Genomic DNA, 13,850 nt, shown 5'->3' with positions numbered 1-13,850 from the left:
TAGCATTTCTGTGCCATAACCTCCTTTCTAGTATGTGGCTGTTACTATCCTGCCCTTTGTATTGACCATCCTGCTTTGGACTTCTTTCTTCAGGGTATTTGTTTACCTTACTACACATTTCTTCTCCCAGAATATTTGTAATGTAGCCAATACATTTGAAAACAGGTTAGGAAACTGATCTTTAGTGCATCTGCATTTACAGCTCTAATTCCCCATGTCTTGTCATTCATGTTTGCACTCTGTCACTGAGATCCAATCAAGTTCTGCATCTTTGAGCTGCTTGTAATTTGTAATTTACTGATCTTGCTGATTAGGCATTTGTATTTTTAGATTGATTTAGCTAGATTAGCCTTTTAAATATTTTCACCGTATATCTAAACTGATTTCTTGAATGCACTAGTAAATTTCAGCTAGGGATTTCCCACTTGAGGTTATTCAAAAGAATTTATAAAATGCATTGCAGTGATTTCTCTTTGATAAATTTATCAGATGATCCACAATCAAATAATAAATCTCCATAGATTTTCTCTACCATAATGTCTGATATACCTTTCTAATCTTTATTGTATGCAAGCTCAAGCTTTCCCATCTATTTCTGTTGTATGAAACCAGAAATATTCTCCTTATTCTTCTCATAAGTCCTGAAGTGTTATTTTATAGCTCCTCTTACTCATACCTGGACCTAGGAACTCATTTTGCATCATGAATTTCTATAGCAATACAAACTTTCATTGATTCTTGACAGGGCAAAGTGATTGGGCTAGAGCTAGATTAAAAAGGCAAGGTAATTCTGACACCTTATTTTCCTTATAATAGGATACATGTTTTCTTCAGGTAATGAGAAGCCTGTACCTTGTTCTGAGACAGTGCTACTAGAAATGACATCTACTTCCCGTTCAAACTAACATCTATAAAAGTAACATGGCCTTTTATTATGGCTGTTCCTAGTCTTGTTACCGTCAGCTTTCCCTAGTCTTTTTAAGGGTGACCTACTAATGTGAAGCATCTTTCAGATGATTGCATTTTTTAGCTCCTTGCTGCCTGTTTATCGTCCTCATCCAAAATGCCTGACCTCATACAAGAAAATCTCCTGACACCTACATTAACTACATTAATAGGATAACTTTCAATGATGATTTTGCTCAAGGCACTACCAACTTTGTGCCATCAACTATAAATATCAAGCCTGGATTTATAACGAACAATTTATGACAGGTAGTACAGCAATCATACTTCTGGTTTCACTTAGCACAAGCCATACATGTACTCTATCTTCTCCGATATTTCTCCCAAATTTCTTTTTTTTTCCCTAATTAAATGTAACGATCATTTTTTTAAAAAAACAAACTGATTATAATCAGTACCACTGCATGTTTACACTTTCTAATCACTACTGCTCTCATGGTGCTAAACCTTAATTTGACCATAACTGCTGCTGTTGGATCACTAGCACAACTGAAGTCATCCATTCGGTTTGGGCACCATGAAATTAACACAGGATAAATCAGAATAGAAATTGCTATATGCTACCTATTCCATGTAATTCCCTGGATGAGTATCTGTGCTCAATTGTGAATATAATTATCTTCTTTTTTTCCAAAATGACTTTGTGTTGCCAAAAACGTTAATTGCATCCTTAAAAAGTAACCACGCAGCACCTCAAAGATTCTTATTAAAAGTCTATATGACAATTATAGGAAAAATGTTTCTTACACTCTTTAGCTGACCATTTTTACAGTTGAATAGTATCATTGCAAAAGTCATTCCAGTTTGCTAGATTCGGAACAACAGAGAATGTTTAATCCTTTAGTAGACAGATACCTCACTCTTCTCAATGATTCCTATGTCCTTTTGTCCTTATAAAATACCTGAGAATATATATATAACCATTATTTTTCTCATGCCCACTTTTTTTTCTAGTGCATGTATTTTCACTCAGCTAACACCAATGTCCATTTAAATTCCAGACACTATTATCTGTCTGTTTTCAAGTATCAAATATTCAAATCCACATTAGTTTTCAACAAAACTATGCAGTCCTTTTCCTCCTGGACTCCTTTACATACAATTGTGTGTTTCTTTCTTTCCGGGATAGTATGTCAATGCTTAATTCATGTTCACTAATTCAGGTTCAAAACAATAAACTTGACTTAAATTACTTTCTTTAATATTGGCTTTTTAAGCCAAATTCCTCTGAGAAGCAGCTCACTCTGCTTTTGAAGTCTATTTCTGTTCTATCTTAGAGAAAGGATAAGCTTATTCGTAAACTCAGATAAGTTCTAACATATTTTACTCATCACTGCTCAAGCACTTCATTTGATGAGCTCTCTAATGAACTACTCGATTGCAAAGCTACAGGTAAGCTAATTTTTTTTTCTAAGCTTCTCAATATAAAACCTTTTAAAAATACATCACACAAGTAATTAAATTCCTTTTTTTTTTTCTTCTTTTTCTTCTTTTTTCCTTTTTACTATCCATATGGATGGGAGGCTGCCAATGTGTACTACTTCAGATCTAGCTGACCCTCTCTCCTCTTATGCAACCCCCCTTGTATGTGCAATAGCTGTTCTCAAATATCTATCTGTTATGTCTCAACAGCCTCAGCCTACAAAAAAAGCAGTGGATTTAGAATAGCAGTTACAAACTGGACTAAAGTATGTAAGATAAACAGCAGTATTTTCCACTTGCTGTTGAATGGGGGCAATGAAACGTTATGTGTGATCATTCAAAGTTCGCATTTTATGTGCTTTGTGCATAGCTCTGCAAAGAACTTGATTTCTCAGCTTCTTCAGTAATCACTTTTTGTTGTGACTTTATACCAATGCATTAGACCAGGGACAATAAAGACTGGAGATGAAATGTCTAAACTCCACACTTCAATGGAAGACCATTAAACTGCAGGACAACAGTAGACTTCACCATTTCATGCAAATCATGGCTTACAAAATACATCTGGCTTGTACAACCATCAGCTTTCTCAGTGAGCTCTGATCGGCTGTTAGCTGACCTGCAAGGAGCCAGCTAAGCTGTCCTCTGAATATCTGAGTTGATATGTCTGCTAAACTGCATTATCCATCTGGCTGTGCAAACTTTCCTGTGTATACTGTTTGACACACAAAGGCAATAGGTCTTTTATTAGCTGTAGGAACAGCTACAAACAACTTTTCTAGTAAGAAAAAATAAAATTGTGAGCATCACCAGTTGCTATGAAAGTGGAAGAGTACTCAGAATTCCTGAGGAGCAGGCTATTACTTAAAATTCTAAACAGGAATTTCAGACTCTGACTTCTGACTCCTTTTTAAATGCCTCCTTTCTTTTTTTTTTTTTTTTTTTTTTTTTTTCCTTTGGTGTACTAATAGAAAAAGCTGGCCAAAACATCAGAATGCAGGAATATTATTTAGGTGATTAATACCATGGAACAGTGCAAAAAGCCAAAGGCGGCTGTAAAGCACACAACATGCTTAACAAGAAGCCACAGGCAAGCTTTGAGCACAAATCCCCTAATCCTATTGATCCTGCTTCTGAAAAAGAAGTGAAGCTCTTCTGTGACTCAGAAGGGTGACAATATACAGTAAGTGCACACGGCAGGCAATGTGTGCCTCAGGAAACTTAATCACGTAACCTGCTTCATTACTTCAAAATCACTTCTGTCAATACTCAAGCCATATCCTCACTGACAGCTGCTGTTTAAGATGCTGTCAATCTTCCCATATGATTTTGTGAACCAAATAAATTCCAAGCCATTTAAAGGTGTTATTATCTCTGCTGATAACATTACCCCATTCAGGAGCTGCAGAAATAAGAAAAAAAAAACTTATTAATCCTTTTGTTCTGGCAGTTTCTCAAGTCTCCCAGCATAAAAACACAAGGTTTCAACCTAGAATTGGAGACTGAGGAACTATTTAACATATTTGCATAGACATATATCTGCTCATAGCATTCATCCAGGAATATATTTCTATTATAATTCAAAGAAAAGGTTGTGTTTGTTTTTTTTCTTTAGAGTTAAAATTATCTTTGAAAACAGGCATTTCATTCATACAGATTATCTGACATGCTAGAACCACCTGTTTGGTTAATTTTTCTGTAGCTTTTACCAATAGGGTTTACACACATTTCCCAGAAGAATGTAAATTCTTCTCCCTAAAGTGATTGTTACTACTTATGTCAGATATTACTATTGCTTTACTTGGTTTGATATATCAGTCAAACCACAAAGTCATAAAAAAATTTATTGTTGGTTCAGATTTGATTAAAAGTCTGCTCAAAACTGTCTCCATTTGTGAGAAGAGTTTTATCAAAAGCTCTTTTCTACCTGCTCAGTGCTGGTTTTACTTTTCAGAACTTGAGCTACACAAAATAGTTACTAAAATGTAGGCTGGCAATTTCAAATTTTGTTCTGCTTCAATTGGTAAGATATCAGCAATAATCTAGATATGTAAGTGGCTGATTCAGAAAATAAGATGATATTTCGTTTATGCAAGAAAATCTAGGGAAGAGACTGTAAATACATTCTGGCCCTTGAATAACAAGCAACAATTATCTTGTGTTGTCATAACAGCATGTCATTTTGATAATCATAAAATGTTCTTAGCTCCCTAACTCTCTGAGAAAATAATCTGCCTTTGTGTTTCACATTCTTAATTCTTTGTGTCAATGTCAAGATGATTGTAAGAAGCAAAAAAATCTCTGCCCTTCCATTCTTTTCTACCTGTAATAAGTGCACACACTCAAAAGTTAAAAAAATATTGTAATTATGAGATTCTTGTTCTGCCAGGTATATTGTGACTAACTATTTAAATATCCAGCAAAGAAATGGGACAATTTATTATTCCCACTTACTATCCTGGAAGGAACATAGAATCATTAAGAATAAGTAGAGGAAAAATTTCAGATGATGATTCATCTCTTTCTTGACGTAAGGCATAATCAATGAGTGGCAAGTAACAATATAAAATATGCATAAAAAGACACAATTAAAATTATTGTTCATCTTGTTGATGCATGTTAGAGCTGAGTTAGACCAGAAAAACCAAAGGAATAAACTCCATCATCTCACTTTAGTCCTGTACTGTCTTAGTTTGGATTTTTGTTTATTTGTTTTTCCTCTTTTTCTGTCTTTTTACTGTTGTGAAGACTGTCCCAGGGAAGTCAGGTGTTTCTGTAACCATTTAAGAGTGCTTGGTAAAGCTATTCATTGGTGCTGAGGCTGTATTCGAACTATACAGTGATCACTTCAGTATCAGTTCTGAAATATTTTTCAAAACTTTATTTGCAAGTTCTGCATACTAAAACTAAAGCAAGCATACTAAGGTAAAGGAAACAAAATGGGTAAACAGCAGTTCACCAGAAAATGCATGGATTTCAGGTTTCTTGTATCTGCCTCTCTATTTCATTTTCAAAACATCACTCCCTTATTTAGTCCTTCTAAACTAAGCTTCTCAAATGGAATTTCCAGAAGAGTCTTAAACCACTGAAAAATGGACTTTATAACAGAAATGTTGACAGCAGGCTCTTAAAAGTAGCAGTTACCTGCCACTGTTATAATATAGTAGTCTCTAACTACTCTAATTCTGATGAAAAGTTACTGTAATGTGACTCCCTATCTATACTAGGCCACATCATTTTTCTTCTTTATGGGCCTCATTATGGTAAGGAAAATGCATGTCCCCCTAGAGAAGGCTGGTAAAAGAGGTTCTGAGTACTTATAAGATATGTTTCTTTTACACCAGAGCCTGAATAGAAGACTAGGAGATCTAATGTGCTTACTGTAATGAGAAACATTATCAACACTCCTCAGAAAATGCAGACTTAGATGTGGCACAGAATTCTAACAAAAGTTAATTTACTGTGCCTGTTATCTTGAAGGATTCCTAGGTGTTTTAATGAATAATGTCCCTGGGCAACATTCACTCATCCTAAAAACCACAGCCACCTGTAGGATGGACAAAGCATCCTTTCTCCATCTTCAATACTAAAAATCTCTTTGTGCTCACAGAGGAAGGGGGAAACAGAAAACTGGTTCTCAACCGAACACAGAGCTTTACATAGAATTTATTCCAAAAATGAACTACCAATTGGCAGGCAGAATGGTTTTTCATCAAATGGTCTCCAGATACATCTTATAGGTACATCAAATAATTCTCTATAGTGAGACAGTTGCATATTTGTTTTGATTAGAAAACAGAATTCCTAGCATTTACTCTATTATTCTTGTATTCTTATACAATCACATAATGTCTCTGTTCTAACTGTGCACTTGCACTTGCTATTTTTTGTGCTAACTGTGAGGAAATAAAGTGAAAGACTGCAGATACTATTTTGCAAAATTTAAAATGAAAAAATATATTTTACATGGACTTTTCTGAGATGTTTAAGTGTTCTTTCTTCACTTTGTATTTTTCCAGTATTAAATGAAAGATTTTTGATTTAATGTTTGTGTTCACAAATACTATGTGTTTGTGTGTGTTAGACAGAGAGAGAATTCATGCACATAAACTGTCACTTCAAGGTCAGATTGTGAAATGCAATTGCTATTAATGACAGTAAACAACAGAGGTGGATAAATATGGGTAGCTTTTAGCAGATGAGCAGCTTAGGCCATTGGTTAATATTTTTTAGAACAGACAAAAGTTTTTGATATGCAGTAGCAAAGACAGAGCAAAGTCAAAGCTATAATCAGAATGTACTGTGATTAAAAAATGATAAATCAGATGGATATAGGAGATTATGACCATCTGTATATTTTTCCCTCACATGTCACTCCTATCCTTGCTTAAGGCCCCCCACAATCTCATCCCCAACATATTTGCCTAGGAATGTATCCCATTTCAGCCTTGTGGGTTAACAAAGCATGAAGCTCCAAAAAAGGTTAATCGGTATCAACAGGTAGCTAAAAAGGAATTACTACTAGAAGGAGATGGAAGATGTCATCACCTTGCAAAGTCTCCTTTCATATTAGGTGAAGCTTTCTTAAATGTGAATTATCTGAAAGCATATCCATAACTCACTGATCTGGCCTGATCAAATACATGTGGTAGTATTTGATCAGTATTCAGACATTTGTATCTGACACAGAACATAACTACCTGCTACGCTAAAATTCAAACAGAGTGAGACGTAAGTATAACATTAGTTGCATTTGTACATAAAATGCATTAGTTAACTGTTCTGGCCAAAAGTCAAATTTTTGCCTACAGTGAAGCAAACACAAATGCTAATTTTATTTTGTCTTGCTCTGAAAATGGGGCCAAAGAGACCTAACCCCATCTTTCCATCCACTTGGTAATGCCATTTCAGAAATACAAATTACATAGTGAAAAAAAATCCATAACCTATTTTACTCCTAGAAAAAATGGTGAATAACCAATCAATTTCCTTACAGTCTGTTTTAGATACAAAAGCTATATTATTCTATTTTTCCAGTGTTTCCTGCATTACCAATTAAATGCTGAATTTTTTACCCTCTCCCACTGTATGTTCAAGTCTTTTCTTAAATTGAATAGCCATGTGACATCATTGGTAAGGTCACTCTCATAAGTAGGATGACACATCTACAAAGTTTGGCAGATCAGATTTTGAATGGAAGCTTTGAATTTTTGCAGAAAAGGGGACTGCAAATGTAGACCCTGATCTTCAACGACTGAAATATTTGAGAACTTTCATATGCACCAACTCCTTACACAAAGGGTCAAACCATGCATATTTGTGTTGGGTCTACATTTAGGGGAGTATCCGTGGTCAGGTAGAAGTATTAAAGATGGAAGACTGTCAATGGTGCCGTCAAATAGATAACCTAAGTAGGATGCATTATGCAGTGGAATTAGCAGGCTTATACTAGAAATGCTGCTTAAAAAAAACACATCAAATGAGCCAGAGTTAATACAACGTAATATATGCATGCACAATGTAATGGGATCTTGCAGAGATCAAAAAATATAAACTATTTGTTGTGATTCCTATCAACAGGATTACTTTCCATAGATTTTTCTATGGCAAGAATAAAAAATCACATACTTGAATTACCAAAAACTTGGTATGAGTGTCCGCATAAAATATTGCTGCTTTTAAATAAAATAATGCAAAAATACATTCAGATCTTGGGTACTTTACATTTATTAATAAATATTTTTTGAAGTTCCACCACACATGCTTTTTAAACATGCAATAAACCTGAATAATTAGTTTGCAGCACATATCACAAATAAAAGAGATTACTTGGAAAAAAAAGCATAAATGCCAGGTTTGCCTAGAGACACAAAATGAGGATCTGAGATGAGGCACTGAAATGACATTAACCTTGATTAAGGTTACTGCTTAAAACTGATTGTCAACATGGGATCTCTCAATGCATTACTCTTCGTCCTGTTCTTATATTTCATCTTAATCTGAATGAAATTTTAATGCTCTTTTAAAAAACACATCAATAATTACATGGAAAAGGAAAATGTCAGAATCAAATATAAATTCTTCACAGGGTAATTTTCTCTTCACATTACTCTCCCTTCTGCAGTGGCTTTATGCCATTAAAGCAGGGCTTGTCCATAACTGTCATGCTACGTACAACAGTCTCAGGAAGAGTTTTTTGGGTCACTCAGCTTTGACCATCTTGGATCTTGTTGTTTTGTGTGAGAGCAGGGTTTCTGACAGGCTGACATGATTGCTGCTGTGTTTTCTTCTGCCTTTTTTAAGCTTATCTGCAAGATACATTGTCTCTGAGATCCTGCCCTGCTAACATCAGCCTGACAAAATCCATCCTGTTAGTGATTGATTACCCTCCCTGCCAGGCTGAAATGATCAATGAGCAGATGGACTTGTCAGACAATTCTTTAGAGATCTCTGGGGCAGCGTCTGCAGCAGTGGAAAAGAAACCAAGCCAGGGACCTGCTTCCTCGTTTCTAATACGCATGTGTGGTCTTTAACTACTCCAGAGCCAGTGGCTCTTCAACCTGGCGGGAGAACTGGCTTTAGACCTTTGTGTTTCAGAATGGAAAGTTTGTGCAGTAACTTTGTAGATTCACTGAAAATTTAAACTTAAAAGCATTACAAATATGGCTAGCAACCAGAAAGTACAATCCCATACTTTCATTACTCTGTGCAACTGCATTAGTACTTTAGCTTTAATCATGAGCACACTTTTGAAGCCCATCTCCCAGGAGCCTTCATTTACCATGGACCATGGACCATGGAACAGTCATGGAGAGGACAAATTTGATCCCTTTCAGTTGTACTTCTGGACTGCATTAGATTCAACCACTGACAAATTAGTCCATGGAACCAAATGAACACTAGTCTGAAATAAGCCTGCTTGAAATTCCCGTAATGCAGATCAAGCTCTTACCACATTTGGCTTCACAGACATGGTCATGTTGTATCACACTACTAGCTAACGTAGCTATAGATAATATGTGGCTACTGCTGTGCATTAAAAAGGGAAAGAAAAACTGAAAGCAGAGTAAAAGGATAGAAAAAGTAAAAATGGTTGAAATAAAAGGCATACTATTATGTTACTTCAAAGTAATTTTCAAATAACGAACACTGAGGGGAAAAAAAACCAAAAAATATATTACTAAAATTTTTGTATGTAACAGCCAAGGACTTCAACACTTTTGTTGATGTTGATGGATAATACCTTACAAGAGTAGAATCATCTATGATGGTTCAACTATATTAACTTTTAATAATATGCAAAACACTTATTGTTAATTGTCTGAACAACCATACAGCTGCTACACATACACTGCAAATAGGTTTCCTAGCAGCTAACAAATTGGTAAAGTTAAATTGCAGACTTAGAAGGGGAACTATTTTTTTAGTTGTATTTTGTTTAGTTGTATTTTAGTAATACCTGGAGACCATAAGCAAACGCAGGCCTTGAAATACGCGTAGCAAACTGACAGGACTATTTAAGAAACACCACATAATTCCCATTCCAGAGGGTACTTAAAGAACAGCCTGTTGGAAATAGTGAACAACTGCAGAGAGTTCCAGGTCAACTCACTGCAAATCACAAATCTAAATTCACACTGATACTGATGTGATATAGGCATGTCCTAAATGTAAAAAAACAATACATCTGGCAGTCCATATCTCAATCAGTGCATTGCCCTTCTCACAGATAAGGTGCAGTTGTGGTTTAACTCTGAACAAATTTTCGTGCTAAAGTTTTTTGAGAATTATGTCATAAAAACTTGTATACAAAATCATTGGCAATCAGATGGTGAAAATGCTAACTTTCTTAGCTTTGTTATTCAACAAATATTACATTGCATGATTGATACAATCCAGTTTTGTGTTTATATTGAACACCTTACATACTACAAGAGTACCAAGAATTACTCTTGCACAGCACATAAGTTTTGAGTTAGCAGATGGTTGTCCTGGGTTCAGCAGCAGCAGTCAGTTTTTCTCCTTCTTAGTAGCTGTTGCAGCACTGTGATTTTGACTTTCGGCCTGGGAATAATACTGATAAAGCCGATGTTTAGACTGACCAAGGACTTTGTGAGTCTCATGCTCTGCCAGGGAGGAGGGGAAGCTGGGAGGAAGCAGGGACAGGACACCTGACCCAAACTAGCCAAAGAGGTATTCCATACCACAGCACGTCATGCCCAGGGAGGTAACTGGGAGCTACCCGAAAGGACACGTCTTTTTTTTCTGTTGGGCTCTCTTTTCTGACGGGCGGTATCGTATTCTCTCCCCTTGTCATTTCTCTTATCATTATTACTATTGGTGGCACCAGTAGTGATTTGTGTTATACCTTAGTTACTGGACTGTTTTTATCTCAACCCGTGGGAGTTACATTCTTTTGATTCTCCTCCCCATCCCTCTGGGGGGGTGGGGGGGAAGTAGACTACGTGGTTCTAATTTACAAACCACGACAGTTATTTTTTGGTGCCCAACGTGGGGCACGAAGGGTTGAGATAACGACAGATCTGACCGGAGTGTGTCTAATCGTATTTGTGATAAGCATTCAGTGTTTTGGATTAATAGTCACTCATCACAATGCTGATTTATTGGCTCTCAAGGTTGTTAGTTTTGATCTCACAGTCTCAATATGCCGTAGGTTACTTAGAGCCGGTATTTGCTGTGTTAGTGTTTTTCAAGTGTGGGGCTTGGGCTAAGGTTATTGTCTCATTGTATTTTATGGTAATGACTTGTAATACAATAGAAAAATTGATCATGAAACTGATCTGGCTTATGTTCCCAGTGTGGTCACCACCTTTATACTTTGGGAAGTATATAATAGAAGTGCTTAGCAACTATACATCTTTTTACTCCTTCCTGGGTGGTCAACCTATGAAGGAGACATTCTTTTACCCTCCCAGTGCCCCTCCCAGACCATTTACAGCATCGTTTGAGAGTTCTGAAGTTTTTGAATGGCCTTTTAATATTGTTGAGACCTGTTCGCTGATTGTGATGGGGATCACCATGTTGGCACACATACAGAGTGTGTTTTGTCCACAACCATTACATCTGATCTCAAGAGTTAAGCAGAATCGGGTTTGGGTCGTGTCTGGGGTTAGACGACAATATAGGGGGACCGAGAGATTTTCCCTGAGGCTGGACAGCCATGAGTGGCAGGGTGTGTAGGATAGTATGGGCAAGTATCTAGGTCAGTTGGCCCCTCCAGTGTTTTGGAATTTCACCACCGAACAAGTGCAAAATCCAGAAGAATTAGTAAAACACTTAAATGAGGTGTGCTGTCATCCTGGTCATACCAGAGAGGGACAAATCATGTCAACGTGCTGGGGCTTGGCCTATGCTTACAGGGCCTTGTTCAACACTATCCAGCACCTTCAAAAGGAAAAAAATGTCCCTGGATCTGAGGGCGAAGCAACAGACAGCACAGCTACTCCAGCTCCGAGCACAGCAGCTACACCACCCCCAGCGACAAGTACAGCCACTACTCAAACTTCGACTGCAACAGACAGTGCAGCTACCCCAGCGACAAGTACAGCCACTACTCAAACTTCAACTGCAACAGACAGCGAAGCTACCCCAGCTCCAACCACAGCAGCTACACCACCGCCAGCGACAAGTACAACCACTACTCAAACTTCGACTGCAACAGACAGCAAAGCTACCCCAGCTCCAAGCACAGCAGCTACACCACCCCCCGCGACAAGTACTGTTGCTACTCAAAGCACAGTGATAATGACTGCAGCTAAACCAGAGGATCAATTCATACCAATATCGATTGCCCCCATAAGCAAGAGAAAAAGCAAAAAAAGAGGCAAGAAGGGTGAAGCAAGATGAAGAAACAATGTATTCACCACCCGAGCCACCATCTGATCAGGAGTCATCATCACATGATGAAGAAGAAGAAGAAGAAGAGATGACTTCTCGACCTCGGACCTCAACCGGGCTACGGAATATGCGAAAAGATTTTACCCGTCAACCAGGGGAGCACATCATCACCTGGTTGCTTCGATGCTGGGACAATGGGGCCGATGGTCATGAACTAGGAGGTATGGAAGCCAAGCAGCTGGGATCACTTGCTAGAGAAGGGGGAATTGACAAAGCAATTGCAAGAGAGAAAAAGTCTCAGTCTTTGGAGGCGGCTCTTGGCAGCTGTGAAAGAAAGGTTTCCATATAAGGATGATGTTACGAGTTGTTTGGCAAAGTGGACTACTTTAGACAAAAGCATCCAGTCTCTGAGGGAATCAGTCATCGTAGAGACGATCTATCACATCAAACCGAATAACGGAGATTTACCCATAGACCCAGATGAAGTCGAATGTACACGACCCATGTGGCGAAAACCTACACGGAATGCACCGTCATCATATGCCCATTCATTGGTAACAGTAACCTGGAATGACATAGTAACACCAACAGTGGATGAAATGATTCATAAACTCCGAGAGTTCGAAGACAATCTCACCCCTTCCATCATCTCAGCTGTGGAAAAACTGTCCCAGGATGTCAAACAATTGAGGGACGATCTATCTGATTTATCCAGCTCCTCACGTGTACCAACATACGTCTCAGCTGTTAACAAAAGACGTCCTATTGTTCAAGACAGAAGATATAGAAGGCAAACACCACGGGCCACCCTATGGTTTTACATGCTTGATCATGGAGAAGACATGATGAAGTGGGATGGAAAGCCTACTTCAGCTTTGGAGGAACGGGTGCATGAATTGAAAATAGGAACAAGGGTCAAGGCTAATCATCCCATGAGAGCTGCGGCTTCAGTCTCTGGTAAGCAGGTTCCCAGATGGAGCGGAAGAGCTGATTTTACTCCAGCTCCTGTGATAACAAAGAATAATCCCTTTCAACATGACTTAGGTGTCCAACGTTGTGATGACTGTTAGAGGGACCCTGCCTCCAGCCAGGTGGAGGTAGGGGATAATCGGATTTACTGGACTGTGTGGGTCAGATGGCCTGGCACATCAGTCCCACAGAAGTATAAAGGTCTAGTAGATACCGGTGCACAGTGTACTCTGATGCCATCAAGCTGTCAAGTTGTGGAACCCATCTATATTTCTGGGGTGACAAGAGGATCCCAAGAGTTGACTGTACTGGAGGCTGAGATCAGCCTGACTGGGAGGAAATGGCAAAAGCACCCCATTGTGAATGGTCCAGAGGCTCCATGCATCCTCGGCATAGATTACCTCAGGAGAGGGTACTTCAAAGACCCAAAAGGGTACCGATGGGCTTTTGGTATTGCTGCTTTGGAGACTGAGGAAATTGAGCAGCTGTCCACCTTGCCTGGTCTCTCAGAGGATCCTTCTGTTGTGGGGTTGCTGAAGGTCGAAGAACAACAAATGCCAATTGCGACCACAACAGTGCACCGGTGGCAATATCGCACCAACCGAGACTCCCTGATTCCCATCCATAAGCTGAAT

The sequence above is a fragment of the Psittacula echo genome (genome assembly GCF_963264785.1).
Source record: "Psittacula echo genome assembly, chromosome: Z".
Classification (NCBI taxonomy): Eukaryota; Metazoa; Chordata; class Aves; order Psittaciformes; family Psittacidae; genus Psittacula; species Psittacula echo.
The sequence above is the reverse complement of the archived record's forward strand: the minus strand, read 5'-3'. Positions refer to the sequence as shown.